At 51.9% G+C, this 17,073-nt stretch overlaps 1 protein-coding gene across 3 annotated transcripts in view; it reads left to right on the top strand.

Annotated features, from left to right (window-relative positions):
- Positions 1-17,073, top strand: part of MPP1 (membrane palmitoylated protein 1) — a 52,279-nt gene that overhangs the window by 1,272 nt on the left and 33,934 nt on the right. Inside the window, exon 1 of one of the 3 annotated variants that reach the window (XM_043492994.1) lies at positions 4,534-4,848. The exons of the other annotated variants lie outside the window; for them this stretch is intronic. The gene's annotated coding sequence lies outside the window, so the exon portion shown is untranslated. Of the gene's footprint in view, positions 1-4,533; positions 4,849-17,073 lie in introns of those variants that run through there. 3 annotated transcript variants of the gene reach the window in all.

The raw sequence follows: 17,073 nt of genomic DNA, 5'->3' as shown, positions 1-17,073 counted from the left end.
GCATTTATAATAGTGTTAAATATATAAAAATGTGTTTTTAATTTATAAGGGGGGTTGCATTCAGTGGCTTGCTATGTGAAAGGGGTCACCAGTACAAAAGTTTGAGAACCACTGTTTTAGAGGGAGGGTTTTATGCCAGCCCTAGCTCCCTTGTGTGATCCAGTCTGCTATGAGAGGGGTGGGTTTGTGGGGACTTGAGATTCCAGAGCGTCTGTGTCCCAGCAGAGGAGCTGTGTGCAATGGCACTTCAGCATGCCCTGAGCAGCACCAGTCAGAAGTATAGTGAGGGAAAGCAAACAGCAGTGACAGAACAAATAAAGCGAATGCTGCTTTCCACGGCTTCTCCTGCAAACAGGGACTCTCCTGAGCTTTGTAGGTGTCACCAGGCAAAGATGCTAACAGCTTCCCTGTGGGGCATGTCTAGTGCTTGTTAACCTCACTGGTGCTTCCATTGCTTCACTTTGGACTGGATGCTGGTGGTGCTGGCTGGCTGACTTTTTCAAGATAGGCATTTATTGTACTGGAGAAGCCAATGTATTTATTACAGTTCCAGCCCAAATGACCCCACAGCAGAGGGCATCCCGGCCTTAGCTACTGTGTTCTGAATCAGGTGTGCAGATGGTGCGCTAGCTACTAACTTCCCTGGGGTAGAATTGACGTGATCAAGCAGTTTGATGTACATTTGTGGTACAGCACCAATCACATTTCACTTCCCTCCCTACAGCTGGCAAAACAGGGGCACTGGGAGCTAAGAGATCTGGGTTTCCCAGTATGAATTTGGGCAAGTCTCTGCACCGCTCCATTTCTCAGTTTCTACATCGCAAAATGGGGATAATGATCCCTCTCCTGGTTTGAGATCCACAGATGGGAGGTGCTTATTGCAAAGTCTCTTGGTTCTTATTCACTCCAGTCTCTGGCCCTTGGGCGTGTGTAGCCTTTTCTGTGAGGTCACTGAAGGGTTGAGGCTGGCTTCAGTGAAGCTGCTCTTTACAACACCAAGGATATCAGTGTTTAGGAATCCAGTTCACTTGCCTCCCCACCCCATTCCATCCCCAGGGCTGGCAGAGATTGTGGCCCTGCTCTTGCTTGCTATGGTTTGAATCTGAAGTGACTCCCTTGAAGACAGTGGCATTAGAGCAGTGTAAAACTGGTGTGAGTGGGATCAGGGTTAGAGCTGGGAGGTGCTGTGGCTGAAGATCCTGGAGCAGGGAGGGAGGGAGTGCTCGCTCTGTGTTACTCCTACGCTACCTCCCTGGATGACATGGGGGCAGCATTGATTGGTTCTGGAGCCCCCAGCCCAGGGTACAGTGAGGAAACCCTAATCCGAGGGTAGGGAGAACTGCAGATGCAAAAGCAGGGTGTGAGGGAAGGAGGTGGTATTCACTGCCCTTAGATCTCTGAGTGGGGCTGGGGGACAGCTAAGGGGCTGACAGCTGTATTTGAATCTGTAATGAACTGTCCTGCTCTGTTTCCCTGTTGCCATCACACTGCAGCATTTCATGGGTGGCTTTCTTCTCTGGGTGGATAGGAATAGGGCCGGCAGGGGCATGTGAAGCTAGTTTGGAAGAGGATTTCCCATTTTGCCCTGGGTAGGGAATGGATAGCTGAGTGGGAGGAGGAAAGCTGCAGCTCCAGGCTAAAATGAGGCTCTTTCTTGTTTTTGCTGCAAAGTTGTAGCTGGTCTGAACTGGAACTGCCTGTCACATGAGCTGATTTAGCTGCTGAGCAACCTCCAGTAAGCAGGTCCACACATCAGGCTGGAGGAGATGTGGCAATGGATTTTAGCCCTGGGAAACTGGGGCAGGCCAATCTTGCACATGCCTCCTAATTCCTGCTCCTGAGACAATGATCATAGTGTGGCAGGCTTCACACACAACTAGGGTGACCAGATGTCCCGATTTTATAGGGACAGACCCGATTTTTTGGGTCTTTTTCTTGTATAGGCTCCTATTACCCCCGACCCCCGGTCCTGATTTTTCACATTTGCTGTCTGGTCACCCTACACACAACAGCACTGGCTGAATGGCAGTGGCATTGGTTAAGAAAACATCTGCAGTGTGCCCTCCTGCTTCAGGGCCACATTATCAGCTGGTGTAAATTGGGGTATCTCCAGTGTAGTCAATGGAGCTATGACAATTTACATCAGCTGAGATCTGGCCCGTTATCCCCAGAAGTGCTCAGAAATCTCAGCATTCTTAGGGTGTGTAACTTTCAGGCTGCAAAGTTGCACAGTTGAGCAATGACTGCTTCTCTTTTTAAACCCACAGAAGCAGGGAGGAAATTGGAGACCAAACTGAAACTTTATCCTTAACCCACCCTGTTATTCAAGAAAGCAATAGAAAGAAACACAACCACCCATCATAAGTGAGTTAAATGTGAGCTTTCATCCAGAACTCTGGATTCTCTCTCTTTTTGGTGGCTGAAATCTGGCACCATGAGGAAAGCTGAATGGTCTTGTGTGGAAGGAGGGGTTTTGGAAACGTTTCACAAAGAAACGTTTCACATTTCCTGCTCCCCATCTCACCAATCTGGAATCCCACAGCCAGCTCCACAGCAGGTGTAAATTGTTGTGGCCTCAGAGACTTCAGTGGAGCTGTGACAGTTTATACCCACTATGAGTCTGCTCCCAGTCTTTCCTTTTTATGCCCTGTTCTGCATCAGAGTGTCTTTAACCCTTTAGGAGCTACAGCTAGAGAGTGATGCAAGGGACATGTAATTGGTCTTGTGAAATCCAAAGAAGCTGTATGGGACTGGAGGGTGAAAGACATAAACAACAGGGCTGATGGTGAGCTGGGATGGTAGCGGGCTTTTCTATTTTTTCTTATAGGTCTCCTGATGTGTATCAGGACATTTGGGACAGGCCTTCGTAACAGCACCTGGAGGGGGCTGTGTATTTCTGAGCCCACGAATCAGACTGCATAGTCACCAAGACCTAGCATTTCAAAGAAATGGAGAAAATGCTGAGTGTGTGGCTAGTTACAGGCTCTCTGTTAGAATCTGAGGGTGCGTCTGCACTTCAAGCTAGAGCTGTAATGCCCAGTTTGCTGGGAGAGACTCTCACAAGCTATGATGGAGCCAATACGCTGAAAATCAAGGGTAGCCTCAGGTATGTTGCCCCAAGCTGGGAATTGCACCTCTAGCACCAAGGGTAGACAGACCCTTAGGGACTTCAGGCGATGGAAAAGTCTCCAGACATACAATCTTGGAGCCATCTCTGACAGTGCAAAGCTGCAGTCCTCCCCCCATTTATGAAGCTGTTTAGCCCAGATCCTCAAAGGTATTTAGGCACCTGAGAGTCTGGACCTCTGTAACTGCTCCACACTCTAAACTTTGGTCAAATGGGGTGAATGGATTGTTCCTCTCTCCCTTTGTTTTGACAGTGTTTATGAAATCTTCTGTATAGCAAGCCTGACCACCCTGGAGTCAAGATTGCTCTCTGGGAACAGGGATTGGGTTGTTGCTATACAAATTAATGCAAAATCCTATTCTGCATTCCCTTCTCACTCCAGCCCTATCACACACGTGTACGTTTCCCTAATTCCTACCACCACCCATCACAAACTTTCCACGGGGCATTTGAAGACACAGTGAGAAAATGCTTGTAAAATGCTAATAACAAATCCAACCTCAAATGCATTGAACGGTCTCATCCTGCTTCCACTTAAGCCAATGTCAAAGCTCTTAGGCCAGAAATTCTGAGGTTGGGTGTTGGGTAGGGCTGTGGAGAAACTGGGTATGTCAAGGGGAGTTTCGTGATTTCAAAATGTCTTCTCTTCTGGATCAAAAATAAAAATAACAAAAATCTAAATTCCTTGTGAACTGAAATGCTGAAAAAAATCACTTTGAGTCGATCAGAATGTTTTGTTTTGACAAAATCAAAGCATTCCAATTTTGCATCTTTAAAAATTTCATACTATTTTTCAGAATCAAAGGAAATTGCAATGAAAAGCCATTTTGAAAAGGAAAATCGAAATGTTCTGCTCCAAAAAGGTCAAAATGGGCAGTTTTGCCCTCATTGCAATGCTTTTTTAAATTGAAAGTGCTTTAAATAATAATTCAATCGCAATGGGCTCCCTGATGGATCCCAGTACTGGTGGTGAAGGGAGCGGGTCCCCAGCCCCTCGTACACTGATGCTTAACCCTATCACCTGTGCTTACTGCTGTGGGCATATTGGTGCGGTCTCCATGGTTTCTCCTGGCTCCATACTACCTCTTCTTCTCTCTCTAGTTACTGGATCGTGCATTGCAGCCAGGTGCTCTTCCCACCTCTCGACCCGTGAAACCACGAGCTCTCTGTCCCAGTCTGCCAAACCCCTCCTGCTGCAGTCACATGCAGACACAGGAGATGGCTGTGAAGCACTGGCCCTTTGGAAGGGTCCTATGCCTCCAAGTAACCCGTTGTTATCAGTAACCAGATGGCAGGGTAAGGTGTGGGGAGGTTCTGCTGTCTTTGCGCACAGATAGTGGGTGCCACGGGGATGTTGGGGAGGGGCAGGAGAGACTGGCTCGGTTGTGCTATTGTGAATTGCTTGGTCACAGCAGATGGTGGGGGCAGTGGGTGCTCTTGACACAGTAGGCTTTTGAGGCTGGGCCGGTCCAGTGGTCCTCTGCTAGAGGGAGTGGAGGTTGGTGTTGGGGCTCTGCCCTTGCCTTCTGTCCCAGGGGGAGGCCGGGATTCTGGGATGAGTGGCTGTTGGGCTGTGTCTCTTTTTGGAGAAAGGTGCCAGGCTGGCAGCCCAGGGGACCCTCCTCCTGCCTGGGATCTGAGTGGCTCCCCAAGAATATTTGTATCCTGTAGAAGGCAAGAGGAGGTCCCTGGAGACAGAATGCCTTTCCTAATTCACTAGGGTAAACACAATGGTCAGGCTTCCCCCACCCACCTTGCCCAGCCAGCATGCCTCAGCCCTGAGCTGGGGGATTCCAGCAAGAGGGGAGTTCTGTCTCCATTGCCCATTTGATCCTTGGCATCTGCTGGGGCTTCTGTGAAGGGGGCATGTGTGGAGGATAGGTCCCTCAATGGCTTTTAGCCAGGATGGGCAGGGACACAGCCCCATGCTCTGGTCTGGGTGTCCCTAAGTCTCTGACTGCCAGAAGCTGGGACTGAATGACAGGGGATGGATCGCTCAATTGCCTGTTCTGTTTATTCTCTCCGAAGCACCTGGAACTGGCTGCTGTCAGCAGATAGGCTACTGGACTAGATGGACCATTGGTCTGACCTAGCGTGGCCATTCTTCTGGTCTGATGTGCCAATGCTGTTGCTGGTTTGTAGGGTGCTTTGTCATGTGGCCCTGGGCTGGAATCCACAAAACACCCCTGGCAGCAGCTTCCAGCCTCCGCAGGCCTGGGCTGGGTTTGAACTGGGGAGCTCAATGCGAAGGGCTCTGTGTCCCTTTAACCATCCCCTGAGCAACACCATCCATCCCCCGCATGGCAGTTTAATTCCCGGTGCCTGATAGGGCTGCTGGCTGACAGCTACGGTGTCTGTGTGTGGCCATGGCCCGTTGCAATGAGGCAGCGGTGAGGGTGCTGTGAAGGGAGTAGACGTGTGCAGTGGAGCCTGCTTCCTGTCCGCAGCTGGCTGTGCAGTGATCCCTGCCTGGAGGTGAATCCGAGAGAGACCTAGGCCTGTGTGTGTCTTTGACCTCATTTGTCACTGCACAGCTGTTTCCTTGGGGCCCTGTGCCAGCCTGGAGTGGGAAGAGAGCCAGCATCGCCTTTGGGTTTCTGCTGGGTGACTTTATATTTGCCCTTGTTAGTCAGGGCTTCCCCTGGGAGTCCTGTTCTTTCAAAAAGAAAAGGAGTACTTGTGGCACGTTAGACACTAACACATTTATTTGAGCATAAGCTTTCGTGAGCTACAGGTCACTTCATCGGATGCTGTAGCTCACAAAAGCTTATGCTCAAATAAATTTGTTAGTCTCTAAGGTGCCACAAGTCCTCTTTTTCTTTTTGCGAATACAGACTAACATGGCTGCTACTCTGAAACCTGTTCTTTCAAAGTTGACCTGAAGGAGTGACCAAGAGCGAAGCAGGTAGTGGAGGCAGATGGCCCTTATCCGCTTTCATGGGGCAGAGGTATTAGCAAAGTGTACCATTCTCTGGTTGATCTTTGGACAAGGATGATGGCTGTTCAAATTATCTAATTGCTGTGAAGTTAATGTTTGATTGCCTGCCAGCGTGTTTGTTCCCTGCCTGCTGCAGCAAGGGTGGCAGCATTTGGCTGGAGGAGCTTGGCCTCCTTTGCTAAGCTGGGGCTGCTTGTGCCTCCCCTCCCCCAGGACCTGTGTGAGCTGGAGGGGTGAGAGTTCTTTGGCCTTTCCAAGGAATATCCCTTCTACAGCCTGGGATCTGGGTTCAGCCCATTTTAGAAATGGAGGGCCCACTGCAAAATTCAGGTCTGGATTTCAGACACTCCAGAGCTTGGGTCCAGATCCAGGGGGTGATCTGGTTGCTCTGTGTTGCTCTCAGTGAGGTGCTGGGGGCAGGGTTGGTATATTTAATGGCTGAGTAGATGCACTGCTCCCCCCATCCCTTGGAACATGTGGTCCTAGCAGGGCATTTTTCCACCAGCGTGCCCAATGCAGCATGGCCCATCTCCAAAGCACCATCAAGGCCACTTTGTACAGAGTAGCAGCTCCTGGTGCCTCCTCCTTTGCCACTCATTACACAGCTATTCCATTAATCTCAGGAGCTGCATCGTCCCAGAGGAATTGAGCCTGAATCTCCAATGTGGGACAAGGTGACCCTGGGCTCTGACCTGACCTGGATCCCATTTCCAGCGAGGTACAGCAGTAACCCTTGTTCTCTCTGCCTGGATTGTGCTGAGCTGGCGTTCAGTCTGTATTTTCACTTCAGCTGGCTCCTTGCAGTGCTCCTGAACTCTGAGCCCTCCTGCAGATGTTTCCTCTCCCTCAAAGGGATTTGAGAGCCCTGCATAAGCAGCCGGCCAGACCGTCATTGCGCTGACTCTCGAAGGGTCGAGAGGTCACAAGCTACACAAGGCCAAAGCTTCAGAACAACAATGCTGCGTGTGTGTGCCAGGCAGGAGGTTTACACTGAGCAGGCTGTGGCACTGTCGCTATGGTCAACATCCCCCTAACCCAGTCAGGCCTGGTAAGGCCATTACACACGATCCCTTAGTGCTTCTGTTTCATTGCTAGCACCAACTCGGAATGGAGGCTGTTTGTAACGCTGAACAAAACATTCTGGTTCCTTCCAAAGTTTACAACTGAACAGTGACTTAACACAGGTTTGAAACTTTACTCTGCAGAAGAAAAATGCTGCTCTTAACCATCTTAATTTAAATGAAACAATCACAGAAACAGTTTCCTTACCTTGTCAATCTTTTTAAAACTTTCCCTTTATTTATTTAGTAGTGTACGTTTAACACAGCACTGTAATGTATTTGCTATTTTTTTTTTTTTGGTCTCTGCTGCTGCCTGATTGCATACTCCCAGTTCCAAATGAGGTGTGTGGTTGACCTGTCAGTTCGTAACTCTGATGTTCCTAACTCTGAGGTTATTGGATTGCCAACCCCGGGGCACCCAAAATACAGGAGCCAGGCCCTGAAAAATCAGGAGATTGGCTTCAAAATAATGATATTTAATAAAAATAACACCTTTGGGGTCTTTTTATTTGTTTCTGGGTTTTAAGCCTTTATGAGGTCACTTTTCCAAACCCCTCTCAGGGATCACCAGTGCTAGAAATGTTCTTAGCTGACATTCTCACGGAACTCCAGGAGCTGGGGCTTTAAGAAACACACCGAATACTGCAAGACTCATGAAAGCTTTGAGAGTTGGCAACACAGTGACTGCTTTGCATTACAGGTCTCTTTATTAACCCACAGCTCCTATTGCTTTTACCTCTGCTGATACTTGGGCATCGATTTATTTAATACCAATGCTTAAGATAGAAACAAGCTGGCCTAGTGGTTTAGAAAGGTTAGTGCTCCTGTTTAACCCCAACATGGCTGGTCCTGGCTGTGGCAGCCCCTTGAAATGTTGATGTTAGTAAAGAAGATGTATCTGTATTAGCCCCATCTGCCAGCAGTAGAGCAGTTAGCATGCCTGCTTCCTCTTCCCTCTCTACCCCGGTGCCTTGGCCTCTCTTGTAACTTTTCCTTGTTTGACTGTGGTTTCAACAGGTGGTGGTTAGGGTCTAGGACAGGGGTTGGCAACCTTTCAGAAGTGGTATGCCGAGTCTTCATTTATTCACTTTAATTTAAGGTTTTGCATGCCAGTAATACATTTTAATGTTTTTGAAGGTCTCGCTCCAGAAGTCTATATATTATATAACTAAACTATTGTTATACGTAAAGTAAACAAGGTTTTCAAAATGTTTAAGAAGCTTCATTTAAAATTAAATTAAAATGCTGAACTTATGTCGCCAGCCTGCTCAGCCCGCTGCTGGTTCGCTCAGCTCATTGCCGGCCTGGGATTCCATTCACCCAGGCCAGCAGCAGGCTGAGCGGGGCCTGTGGCCGGGACCCCAACTGGCAAGGGGCCGGCAGCCAGAACCCCAGACCGGCAGTGGACTGAGTGGGGCCAGCAGCCGGGACCCCAGACCAGCAGTGGGCTGAGTGGCTCAGCCCGCTGCCAGTCTGGGGTTCAGTCCACCAGCTCCTGCTTCTGCCAGCCAGGGTCCCGGCTGCCAGCCCCACATAGCCTGCTGCCGGTCTGGGATCCTGGCCCTGCCACATAGAGTGGGTACCTACCTGGTTCTAGCCCATTCTCTTCCTCTCTCTCTGCACTGAGCTGAGGGTGGGAGCACACTGAGCACAGGGCTGGGAGTGAAGGAGCAGGCTGTGGGTTGGGATGTAGGGTCTGGCCAGGAGCTAGAATAAGGGAGGGGGCTCAGGGTTGGGGCAGGAGGTTTGGGTGTGGAGTGCTTACCAGAGCACCTCCCATTTGGTGCGAGGTGGGAGAGTGTGTGTGTGTGTGTGTGTGTGTGCAGGAGCTTCCGTTTGGTGCTCAGGGTGGGGGTGGGAATGTGGGGGGTATAAGAGTCAGGGCATGGGGTGGGGGGGCTGGGTATGAGTGCAGGGTGCAAGAGTCAGGGCACAGGGCTGGGGGCATGTGAGGGGGGTGCAGGAGTCAGGACGTGGGGGGTGCTGGGTATGTGGGGGGTGCTGGAGTCAGGGCAGGAGGCTGGGGTGTGTGAGGGGTGCAGGGGTCAGGGCAGAGGGCTGGAGTGTGTGGGGGGGTGCAGGGGTCAGGGCAGGAGGCTGGGGTGTGTGAGGAGTGCAGGGGTCAGGGCAGAGGGCTGGGGTGTGTGGGAGACTGGGTATGTGTGGGGGTGCTGGAGTCAGGGCAGGGGGCTCAGGTTGTGGGGGGGTGCTGGAGTCAGGGCAGGGGGCTGGGGTGTATGGGGAAGTGCAGGGGTCAGGGCAGAGGGCTGGGCGTTTGTGGGGAGATGTAGGGGTCAGGGCAGAGGGCTGGGGGTGTGGGCTAGGGTCCTGGGGGTTCTTCCAGCCCCCTGCCCAGAGCGGCTCACAGCAGGGGCTGGAGGGGATATGCCCCTATTCCACCCCCCTTCTCCAAAGCCCCATCCCACCACTTCTCCACTTCCTCCCTGAGCAGTGCTCTGCACCTTCGCTTCTCCCCCTCCCTCGCAAGGGCCATCAGCTGATTGGCGGCCAGGAGGGAGAGGAGGAGGGGCAGGAATGCAGCCAGCAGAAGAGTCTGGGGAGGGGGAAGCTTGCCTGCCCGTAGGGGAGGGTGGAGGCGGAGAAGAGCGGCCTGGGGCGGGCAGGATTTTTAATGGCACGCTGCTGCCTGCTGGAGTCTCGGCCTGGGTTTGGCAGCGGGCTGAGCGGGGCCGGTGGCTGGCTCCTCGCTGCCCACTCCTGTCTCTGCTCCCTCCATTCATCTAGCGCTAACCTCCCCAGGGATCTCTTGCACATTCCCACTGTGCCTTCTCCTTTGCAGCCCCGTGGTCCAGCACAGCCTTTCTGTGTCTCTCTCCCTCATCACTTCTCTGTCTCTCTTTAGATTTCAGCTGAAATCCTTTTTTCCCCTCACCTATATGCTAGTGCCATCAATGGAGCAGTAACAGAGAGGAATGTACAAACAGCAGCTTAATTCTTCTGAGACGGGACCCAACTCTCCCACAATGCATCTGTGCACCAGCTGTAAAAGACCTGCAGTCACTCCTGCCTCTTTTGTTTCGGTCTCTATTGTCACTAGTGGGCAGGTGGGAGCTATAATCAGAGTGGGGTGCTCCTTTGTCCTGGCCATAATACCAGCTGTGCACTTTCTTCTGTCCTAATGCTCCCCCTGTAGAGTCCACTGATGTTATTGTTCACTTCTCGACCTAAACTGTTGTGTAGTGTTGCAGTGCTCTGTGAAACAGCTGCTGAGCTCCACCCCAGAGGTGGCTGCATTTCAGGAGGAAGGTGAAGTGATCCACTGTATTTGAGTGTTCGTAAAGTTTCATAGATTCCAAGGTGAGAAGGGAGCATTATGATCACCTAGTCTGACCTCCTGTATGGTATGAGCTAGAGAATTTCCTCAAAATAATTTATAGTGCAGATCTTTTAGAAGATCTCATCTTGATTGAACAATTGGCAGTGCTGGAGAATCCACCACAATCCTAGGTAAATTGTTCCCATGTTTAATTACTCTCATTGTTAAAAATGTACCCCTTATTTGCAGCCTGAATTTGTCTAGCTTCAGCTTCCTGCCATTGGATTGCCTAGACTGAAGAGCCCATGATTAAATATTTGTCCCCCATGTAGGTACTCATGGATAAGGTTACGATTTAGTCATGAGTATTTTTAGTAAAAGTCACTGACCTGTCTGTGACTTTTACCAAAAATACCCCTAACTAAATCTTACCTGCTTGGGGGGGGTGGCGGTACTCCAACAGATGCTGCTGCTCCTGGGGATGGGGGACAACCCAGGGCCCCACTGCCACCACTGCTTCTGGGGTGTAGGGGTGGCCTGTGGCCCCACTACTGCCACTGCTCCAGGTGGGGCGGGGGGGCCTGTGGCCCCACTACCGCCACTCTGGGCCCGGGGCCCTGGTGCCACTCCGGGTGAGGGGTGGCCTGGGGCCACACCACCACTGCTGCTCCTCCGGGCGGAGGCAGCCTGGGGCACTGCTGCTGCTCTCAGACCGCTGCTCCAGGGCATTGCCTGGGGCCGCTGGAACAGCAACTGGTGCAGCTGGCCCCAGGGCTGCCCCAGCTGCTTGGGCAGCCCTGGGGTCAGCCTCTGGAAGTCACGGGATCTGTGACTTCTGTGACTTCCATGAAAGATTCGCAGCCTTACTCATAGACTGTGATCAAGTCTCCTCTTCATCTTCTCTTTAAGCTAAATAGATTGAACTCCTTGAGTCACTGTACAGCTTGATTTCTCATGCTTTAATCATTCTCATAGCTCTTCTCTGATCCCTCTCCCATTGATCAACATCCTTCTTGAATTGTGGGCACCAGAACTGGACACAGGATTCCAGCAACAGTCGTACCAGGGCCAAATACAGGGGTAAAATAACCTTCCTGCTTCTACTTGAGATTCCTGTGTTGATGCATCCCAGGCTAGCATTAGCCCTTTTGGCCACTGTAATGGGGCACAGACTCACCCAGCGGCGCCTCCTGCTGGCTGTCTGGGAATTAGCCCTTTTTAACAGCTCCAGAGCACCCTCTGCCAGTGTCTCACTGTTGCTTGCCCCCATGTCCCTCCCAGACCCCAGTGCCCTTTTACCTGGGTTGCTGCCCCTCCAGGCAATACCCCACAGATCTGGGTCTCCCTTCCCTGGGGAACCCCCACCCTCCATCCACACCTTGCCTTAGCCTATGGGCTACTGCCAGTCACCATCTAGCCCCCTTTCACTGGGGCCGACTGCAGTGTGTATAAGCCAGTCATCATAAGCAAGGAGGGTTTGGACCATCCCCTGCAACCCGATACCTCCAGGGGCCTCCTACAAGGCCCTGTAGCCTGGGGAGTTGCCGGCCTGGAGCTCTACAGCTCCTCTGGCCTTTCCCCAGCCCTGCTACACTCCAGTACCCTTTAGCACTCGGGCAGCTAGGCCCATCTCCCTCCTCAGCTAGAGGGAGACTCTGTGCTCCTGGCCCACTGCCCTCATAAGGGCCAGCTGGGCTTTGATTAAGCCAGCTGCTGCCTGCTTGGGGTGCGGCCCCCAGCTGAGGCTGTTTCTTCCAATCAGCCCTGCTTTTCCTTCCCTGCCACAGCCCTCTCCTCGGGCTGTTTTAAGCCTTTTAAGGTAGGAGTGGGTGACTACCGCTCTACAGCCACCTTGTCACACTGGGAGCTCCTGTTCAGCTGATTATCCCCCAAGACCCCCAAATCTTTTTTAGAGTTACTGCTTCCCAGGATAAAGTCCCCCAGCCTGTAAGTGTGGCCTGCATGCTTTGTTCCTAGGCATAGATATTTTCATTGAGCTGTATTCAAATGCATGTTTTGTCCTTTCCTCAGCTGAAAGCAAAGGTTAGGGTTGGGGAGGGGCAGATGTTCCTAGGCTGTCCCAACCTTTGTGACAGCGTCTGTGCTCTGCTGAGCCTGGTGTTTGAGGGCTGCTGATGTGCTGGAATCTTGCTGTTTCATATATGCTGAGGAAAGCAAGGAGAGATAAGAGGGAAAGCCATGCTGACTCTGCTCCCCTGGAGGTACTTTGAACTCTGACTGGGGCCACAGTGAGACTTCCTCCAGCTTCCCAAAGGTCCCTGCTGGCTCCGCTGGAGAAGGCAAACAGGGAGCAGCATGTCTGCTTTCTGCCTCAGAATGGTTCCATTACCCCTCCTCTGTCCAGTGGCCCAGGGCAATTTCACCATGTGTCTTTCCTCATCTCCCGCCATCTGTCTGCTCCCTGAATCCAGAAGCATCTGCATGGGCGGCGGGTATTGTAGGCCAAGGGAGGCTAAATCTCCCCTAACCCAGGCTGTGGCCTCACCCATGCTCCACCCCGAGGCCCCTCCCCTGAAGCCAGCGGGGGTTCGTCCAGCCATGGGGGGGGCCCCCTCGGGGTTCCGGCGAGCGGTGCCTCAGGCAGAAGGGGCGAGGCTGGGGGCTAGCCTCCCCAAAGGGGAGGTTCACCCACCACCCCTGAGCATCTAGTTGTCCCTCTGTCTCCCCAGTCTGGATAGCAGACCTAGCCCCCTACCTGATATTCTAGCTATTCTCCCTTTCACCATAAGCCAGGCTTTCCTGGGGCTTGTAACAGCAACGTGCATGACCTGGGGTTGAGGCTTGGCTTCAGGATCTGTAGTATGAACGTATTTAACAAATTTGGCAGGAGCAACCTGTTTGGCTCTTTTTAATTTCTTGGAGATTTTTTGGGCTTTCAAAGATGGTTTCTTTCAATAAATCTGGTGTCCTCCCCAGCTCTGCCATTGCCCTGCAATCCTGACTGCAGCGTTCTCTGGGAGTCCAGGCCTGGCATCTGCACAACTCTGCCAATGCACCATAGTCCTGATTTGCAGCACTGCCTGCTATTCCAGTGATGGATTCTGCCCCCAGTTGTGCCAGGGCTTTGTATTCCCCTCGGTTCCAGTCTGAGGGTCCCCACATGGCTCTGCTGATGCACCCTAGACCTGATCTGCAGCATCACCCCTCAGTAACTCCCCCAGTGTACCTCAGTCCTGAAATGTGTCCCACCCCACCCCGCTATGCCAGCCCTAGACACCTCACCCAGCTCTGCCAGTGCAGCACGGCCAACCCCAAATGTTCAGAAATCATAAGTTGGGTTCCCTCCCTGAGTCACAGGATTGGTGTAAAATTCATGAGATTTGTTTTTAAAAACAATACCCTTTGGCTTCATTTTCTTGCATTTAGTTTCTGAGCCTTTAGGGTTCATTCAGATTCGATTTTTCAAGCTCTTCTCTTTGACCGTGGGGGTTAGAAACGTCCATTCTTTTTTAAATTAAACCTCAGATTCTCACCTAAGCACAGGACTCCAGGAGCTGGGACTTTGAATAAGGCACCCAGTATCACCAGGTAAAATCCTGAGAGTTGGCAACTTAGCAATACGCCTCAAACCTGACCCACAGCCATTCTCCTCCACTTTCCCTCCCCCACGATTCCAGTCCTGGCACTCAAAACAGCTCCGCCAATGTCCCTCAAACCTGATCTGCAGCCCCCATCTCCCACTAGAGCTCTGGGCTCCCTGCACAGCTTTGTCAGTGTACCTTAGGCCTGAAGTTTTCCCCCCCGCCCCTTTGCTATTGCAGCCCCTAGCCCCTTTTGTCCAGCATCTGCCAGCGCATGCTGAATTGCATTGTGGTTTTGTGGTGGAGATGAATGTGAAGTGTGTGTGTGGTGGGGGGAGAGAAGTTGCTACGTCCCCACACACATGCTCTTAAAGACAGGAAGCTGCACCCAGCTGATTCTGCATTCCCTAGGTACAAGGCTGGTTCCAAAACAGGCCTGGTCCACACTAAACACTCCTGATGGTATAGCAATGCCAGTTCAAGTGTGATTTATGATTCTAACTGGCAGAAGCCCTAATGTGTAGATAGGTTAAAAAAAAATGCTTCTGCTGGTATCGCTTATTTCATTCACCAACCATAAGTAAGGCTCCATGATTGTCACAGAGGTTGCAGAAGTCATGGAATCTGTGACTTTCAGCGACCTCTGTGACTTCTGCAGTGGCTCCTGTAGCCGACCACAGGGCCGTCCAAGCAGCTGCCCTGGGGACAACCACACTGGCTGCTGCTGGAATGGCTCTGCAGCCAGCTGCACCAGCCACTGCTCTGTGAGCCCTGGGCAGCTGGCCCCTGTAACTGCCCGAGCAGCACCTGATGTGACTGGCCCTGGGGACCGCCTGAGCAGCAGTCCTGGGGGGGTAGCGGGAACAACCACAGCTCAACGGCTCCCAGCAGCGATCTTGGGGCGGCCAGAGCAGTGGCTGGCCCCGGGGCTTCCCCCCCGCAGAGGTGGCCAGATCGGCAGCACGCCCCCCACAGTGCTTCCCCCTTACAGTGTCCCTCCCCCTCTAAGATTCAGTCAAGGTATTTATGGTAAAAGTCATGGACAGGTCACAGCCTGTGACTTTTTATTTCTTGCCCGTGACCTGTCCATGACTTTTACCATAAATACCAATGACTAAATCATACCCTTAAACATAAGGGATACCAGCAATGGAACTTTGATGCTGGTTTAAGCTGCAAATCTTTCCCTGCGTAGACATGTCCTTAGTGTTTACCTGAAAGGTGAAAGGAGGGGAGGGTGCGGGCAAGGTGTCAGATAAGTTGCAGAGGAATCCAAGGTCAGTTTAAAAACAAAGAACAAAATAACCAAAAATCAAGGAAACTAGAGAAAAACAATTTCCCACCAGAGTTTTCCTGTGTTTTCTGAATGTGCTTTGCAGCTGGGACTGAGGGTGGGTGGAGTGGAGCAGAGCAGTGGTGGTGGGTGAATTGGCTGGTTGAAGAGACATTTTGAGTTCAGAGCAGAAATGTCCTAAAACAAATCGATATAAGAGCAGGGGTCTCAAAGACGCGGCCCGTGGGCTGCACGTGGCCTGCAGAGTTATTTTCTGCAGCCCGTCAGCTCCCCGCAGCCTCCTGCCCCCCCAGCATTTACCTAGAGTGGCTCTGGCCCGGCGCGCACCGGGGGCAGGGAAGGCTCCCTGCTTGCCTGCCCTGCCCCCGCATTGCTCTGGGAAGCGGCTGGAATCTGGGGGGGGCTACAGGGGTCTGTGCAGTGATACTAATATCAGTGGACTAATATCTAATCTGGAACCGCTGGGGGTGTTTGCTTTACCCTAGCGAGTGCTGGGAGCTGGCTAAAGGGGATGGATGTGTAGTGCCAGCTGTGGGGGAGAGATGTCTGACAAGCTTACCACCAATGGATGTGTCATTGGGGCCCAGCATGGGATAGCAGGGGCTGCAGGTCCACAGTGAGCTGCCCAAGCAGGGATATGGACTGGAGTAGCAGGGGGAGCTGTGGGTCAGGACTGAGGAGCATTGACGGGGCTGAGTGGGGCCCAAGACTGGATCTGAAAAGGGGCTGCAGGGCTGAAATGAGGTGCCACTGGCCCCTGGCACTTGCAAGATGCACTCTGGGTGAAATCCTGGGTGCCTAGCTTATTTCCCATGCTGGCCAAGGGCCTAAGTGGTGTCATTGCATCGACTTCGGTGGAGTTGGGCTCACTTTGTCCCAGGAGGAATCTGGCCCTCTATATGCTGTTTATAGATTTCTACTGATGCTTTGTGTAACATCCTGTAGCCAAGGGGAGATTAAGTCTCCAGAGCTTCACACACATGATCGGCAACCTGGCTTTGGGATGGTTCCTCTTCTCATCTGCTTATTGGCCAGTGGAAAGCATGATTTTACTGGGACCAGGTCGGCCATGGGGAGTGAGAATGCTGTTGAAAATATCTCCACCTTTCCAATATCCTGCTGCAGATTACACACACACACACACACACACGTTCTCACTGCCATCTGACACACACACACACGTTCTCACTGCCGTCTGACAGCCAGCTCATTTGTAACTGTTGTTAAATTGGGAAAATCAAGTGTTTCTGCTGGCTGGTGGTGGGGCTTAAACCCTCTCTCCTGCGCTGCGTGGACAGGACCTGTTTCTGTCCCGCCTCTGCTCTATCCAATGTGCTGTTCACAGCTTTCAGCACCTGCAACTGTGACATCCATGGATTATGGCCAGAATGGTACCAAGACTCCTGGAGCTGTGAGGGCCTGACAAGCAACCCCAAAAGCCTGAGGTGAGGCAGGTCTGGTGTTTCCATGAAGCAGGACCCAGCCGCCTGCTCTGTGGGGTACATTTGCAAAAGCTGGCTTAGTGGGAACTAGTTCAGCGGTTCCCATGGTTCCTACTGACCAGGTATCAGTTCTTTAACTATTTATGTGCTGCCAAGTACTGCTCGAGAAATATCCTCCTCCTAGTCCTGTTAATTTGTGATATTGAGGCGGTTGTATAACCCTCCCGGCTGGATATGCCATCATGGGTGGGACAGCAGGAGTTACTGGTGAGCTCTAGGACTTGCAGTGTGTGTGAACAACTCTGGGTTCATGCTTCCTTGGAATTCCTTGGAGTGAGTTTTGGAAGGCCTGCTCTTGGCATGGTGGTTTCTAGATGGAGTTGCTGCATCTA

The sequence above is a fragment of the Dermochelys coriacea genome, chromosome 9 (genome assembly GCF_009764565.3).
Source record: "Dermochelys coriacea isolate rDerCor1 chromosome 9, rDerCor1.pri.v4, whole genome shotgun sequence".
Classification (NCBI taxonomy): Eukaryota; Metazoa; Chordata; order Testudines; family Dermochelyidae; genus Dermochelys; species Dermochelys coriacea.
This window is presented reverse-complemented; position numbering and strand designations above follow the sequence as displayed.